The 4,997-nt window shown below is 33.0% G+C and overlaps 1 long non-coding RNA gene across 1 annotated transcript in view; it reads left to right on the top strand.

The window, feature by feature from the left end:
* The window catches only part of LOC106475325, an 8,595-nt gene extending 4,251 nt beyond the window's left edge, over positions 1 to 4,344 (top strand). Inside the window, exons 3-4 of the long non-coding RNA XR_002608840.1 lie at positions 267 to 2,826; positions 3,146 to 4,344. This is a non-coding gene — a long non-coding RNA (uncharacterized LOC106475325). The remainder of the gene's footprint in view (positions 1 to 266; positions 2,827 to 3,145) is intronic.
* Positions 4,345 to 4,997: the final 653 nt, after the last annotated feature.

Genomic DNA, 4,997 nt, shown 5'->3' with positions numbered 1-4,997 from the left:
ACAGAAGGTGGGTAGGGTTGTACAAGTGGACAGAAAGTGGGTGTAGTTATACTGTCAGACAGAAGGTGGGTAGGGTTGTACAAGTGGACAGAAAGTGGGTGGAGATGTACTGTCAGACAGAAGGTGGGTAGAAATGTATTGCCCAATAAAAGATGGGTGGGGTTGTATTGTTTCTTTTAATAAAACAAAAACAAACTATGACCTATTAATATTATGCATGATTCATCAATATTTTATATGATATTAACTTTGTTTTTTACTTGTAGGGCGAAAATCCTATTTATAAGCAAGCAACAACAACTTTCAAGAACCCTACTTATGGTGGGAAACAGTGAGGATCGTCTGTCCTCTAGTATGGGAAGACAAGCCAGTGCTTTCTGCTACTCTACTGCCACATAATTGTTTGTCTTCCATTGAAATCTGTTTTACCTCTGAAGTTCAATTAATGAATATCACAAGCTTCTTCCTTTAATCGGCAAGTAATGAACTGTCGAGGTAGAATATAACAGTTGTGTTGTCTGAATATCACAAGCTTCTTCTTTTAATTGGCAAGTAATGAACTGTCAAGGTAGAATATAACAGTTGTGTTGTCTGAATATCACAAGCTTCTTCCTTTAATTGGCAAGTAATGAACTGTCAAGGTAGAATATAACACTTGTGTTGTCTGAATATCTCAAGCTTCTTCCTTTAATTGGCAAGTAATGAACTGCCAAGGTAGAATATAACACTTGTGTTGTCTGAATATCCCAAGCTTCTTCCTTTAATCAGCAGCTAATGAACCAATAATGTAGAATATAACAGTTGTGTTGTCTGAATATCACAAGCTTCTTCCTTTAATCGGCAAGTAATGAACCAATAATGTAGAATATAACACTTGTGTTGTCTGAATATCACAAGCTTCTTCCTTTAATCAGCAGGTAATGAACTGTCGAGGTAGAATATAACACTTGTGAATTGGTTTTTGGTGTTAAATCTGAATTTTTCTATTAACCCAAATTAACTAAGATTGACATGGATTTTTATAACAAGTTTTTTTATATCAATTATTTTCCTTGTTAAAGTTTTTCTGAAATATTTGTTTTTGTGTATTAACTAGTTTGTATATTGTTAATTAAGGTATCAAATCTTGTGCTGTAATCTGAGACTAAAGTGACCTGTGTGCAAAGTTTGATAAAGAATTTTAAAAGAACAACAAACAAACACGGCACTATATATATAAGTTCAAATATATGAAATTCACCTGTCTTTGGTATGAATGTAATTATAAACCAACTGGTTTTCAATACTGCAGAATGTTAAGATGGAAATGCATCAACATCCTCTACATTTTGGTGTGTGTGTTATTTTGAGGCCAAGGTATCTACATCGACATCGTGTACCTTTTGTTGTGTGTATTATTTTGTGGCCAAGGTATCTACATCGACATCATGTACCTTTTGTTGTGTGTATTATTTTGTGGCCAAGATATCTACATCGACATCATGTACCTTTTGTTGTGTGTATTATTTTGAGGCCAAGGTATCTCCAAGTTTTTTACTCCTCTGTGTATTTAAGTAAAGATGAAAAACCTAATATTAAGAATCTCAACTAGACATATAAAATATTTCTGTACTGAAATCATCAAACTGTGGTAGTTGTGTATTGATATCAGAGTAAACAAAGGCATGGTATGTACTCGTTTAATTTGAATATTTTTCTACCTATTATTCTCTAAAAGCTTTTTTTGCTCTCTTCTTGAATTTGAAATCCAGTTCCAAATTCCTTAATGCTGATTTTTGTTCTAATGTTTATTAGCCTAATTTCAGTATTACATTCTTGATTGTGGGTAAACATTTAATTTGGTTTATAATTTTCAGATATTAAAGTTACCGAAAAATATGTCATAGGTTGAGGTTGGTAAAATTATTTGAAGAGTAGCCAAATGTTTTGAAGAATACATAGTATGTCTTAAAGTGTGCTGAAAACAACAAATGTGTGGTTTTACAATTTATAAGTAAAATCACTTTCTTGTTAGTTATAGAATAATGGTGATTTTATTTTTGTTGTGCCTCTAACTTAAGCCTTTTTATTATTCAAACATTGTTTTGTGAATCCTAACAACACCTGAAGAATATTTTCATAAGGTAGCTAGCTTACATTTTATGTTGCTTCTCTTTCATTGTTCTCTGTCTGAATGTAATGAAGATGATCATTTCTTTTTTGAGGTTGATCAAATCTTAGTATTGTTATTTCATTCTTCAGAATGTCGTAACCTACTAAGCTCCTTTGTGTATTTCGTGTTTTGACATCTGATGACGTAGCGTTATTTCAGAATTACATTCAGTTTGGTTGTCCTTTAGTATTTTTGTCTTATTTATTAGGTTGTAATTTTACTGACATTTGAATATATTTGTATTTGTTTTAATTCTATGAGTATTATATTGAACAGCTTAACCTTTAACAAGCTTAAAATTTTGAAAGAACAGTGGAATTCCAACCTGTTCTTGTTAGCTGGTGAGTGAATGATGAGAGTATTTCATGTCAAGGTATTAAGATTTATAAGGTGACACAAATATTAATTTTTTTATTCAACATCTACCCAAGTGCCATTAGTGTTAGAATTAGATTTGGCTGTTCTCCACAGGTGTGATACGCTTCACTTTGATAAAATGAGATGTTTTATATAAGCAGGGTTTTTTGCTTATGTTTTTTTTTGGAATTTTTTGTTACTACTTTTAATGTTTTTATTTGTTTAATAACATTTATCTAAAAATACGATTCTTTGTTCATTGTTGTGTATGTGAAAGTTTTACCTTGGTATCTCCAGTTTTTCCTGTGTTAGGAAAAGTTGAAGATATCAAGGGAAGAACAGGTAAAATAGATACCAAGGGAAGAACTGATTCAGATTTGGTAAAATAATACATGAAAAGTTGAAGATATCAAGGGAAGAACAGGTAAAATATCGTAGGAAAAGCTGGAGATATCAAGGGAAGAACAGGTAAAATAACACAGGAAAAGCTGGAGATACCAAGGGAAGAACAGGTAAAATAACACATCATAGGAAAAGCTGGAGATACCAAGGGAAGAACTGATTCAGATCTGGAAAAATAATACATGAAAAGTTGAAGATACCAAGGGAAGAACAGGTAAAATATCATAGGAAAAGCTGGGTTCTTCCCTTGATATCTCCAGCTTTTCCTATGATATTTTACCTGTTCTTCCCGTGGTATCTTCAACTTTTCATGTGTTATTTTTCCAGATCCAAATCAGTTTTCCTTTGGTATCTCCAGCTTTTCCTATGATATTTTACCTGTTCTTCCCTTGGTATCTTCAGCTTTTCGTGTGTTATTTTACCAGATCTGAATCAGATCTTCCCTTCATATCTCCAATTCTTCCTGTGTTATTTTACCAAATCTGGGTGCCTCTGTGAAGAAACAAACATCCCTAATGTCAGAGATTATTGTGATTGATACTGGGTTGTTTTGTGATTTTTATAAATGCATTCTACCTTCTCATCTACAAAGGTAACATGAGTGTCTACTGATCAGGCCCCTCAGTGGTACAGCGGTATGTCTGCGGACTTACAACGCTAGAAATCCGGTTTCGATACCCGTGGTGGGCAGAGCACAAATAGCCCATTGTGTAGCTTTATGCATAAATTCAAACAAACTACTGGTCAGCTTGTTATTGTGTTTTATTTCTGATAGTGGTGGTGTGATAACCTCTGGGACTGTGTGTGTGTCTGTCAGTCAGATTCACTGGTCAGCTTGCTAGTACTGAGAGTGATGGTGTGGTAACCTCTGGAACTGTGTCTACTGGTCAGCTTGTGAGTACTGATAGTGGTGGTGTGATAACCTCTGGGACTGTGTGTGTGTCTGTCAGTCAGATTCACTGGTCAGCTTGTAAGTACTGAGAGTGATGGTGTGGTAACCTCTAGAACTGTGTCTACTGGTCAGCTTGTAAGTACTGAGAGCAGTGGTGAGATAACCTCTGGAAGTGTGTCTACTGGTCAGCTTGTTAGTACTGACAGGAAGAGTGTAGTAACCTCTGTGAAGTTTATAATAGTTAAGTGCAAGATGATTTTACTAACAAATGTTTCAATGTATATGCCATTTGTAATAGAGATTATCATAAAACAAAATGTTATTAAGTAGGTGATTTCTATAATGAAAACATCTTTCTGTTGTAGTAAACTACAAGTTTCAGCCAGTCATGTTTGTAAAGCTTAATCAGAACTTTTTAGATTGCTTTTTAAAAAGTAACAATGAGTATTTGGAGGAAGGAAACTGAATCACTCAGGAGAAATATGTAACAAGGAATTTTAACCTTAATGTGTTTTAACAAATAAAGTTTTCCATTAATGTATTTTTTTGTTTTTCTGAAATATAATGTAACATCCTTTATATATATTTCAGTTCATTTTCTACTGTAAAAATACACAAAGTTTGTAGAATATGAAATATAACTGATCAAAATCTAAACAATGTATTCCTTATAATTGGACATTTTTACTTTTTCTCCAAAACAGTCAAGGATGGCACATAAAGATAAAAATTGAGGCTTACTGAACAAAGCTTAATGAAAACTGCTTGTGTTGCTACAAATAACTGTTGTTCCAAAGCTAACCATAGATAACAGATAAATATACAGCAGAATAGTTAACAGATAAATATACGGCAGAATAGTTAACAGATAAATATACTACAGAACAGTTAACAGATAAATATATGGCAGAATAGTTAACAGATAAATATACGGCAGAATAGTTAACAGATAAATATATGGAGAATAGTTAACAGATAAATATACGGCAGAACATTTAACAGATAAATATACAGTAGAATAGTTAACAGATAAATATACGACAGAATAGTTAACAGATAAATGTACGGGGCAATAGTTAACAGAAAATATATGGCAGAATAGTTAACCGTAAAAACAACTGAAAAAGGTCCGAATTGTGCTTACAAATGCAATTATATAAACAGTTGAGAGGATCAACATGGTGTTAAACACAG

The sequence above is a fragment of the Limulus polyphemus genome, unplaced genomic scaffold, assembly GCF_000517525.1.
Source record: "Limulus polyphemus unplaced genomic scaffold, Limulus_polyphemus-2.1.2 Scaffold8405, whole genome shotgun sequence".
NCBI classification, from domain to species: domain Eukaryota; kingdom Metazoa; phylum Arthropoda; class Merostomata; order Xiphosura; family Limulidae; genus Limulus; species Limulus polyphemus.
Note: the sequence above shows the minus strand (reverse complement) of the source record. Positions and strands in the feature narration are given on the sequence as shown.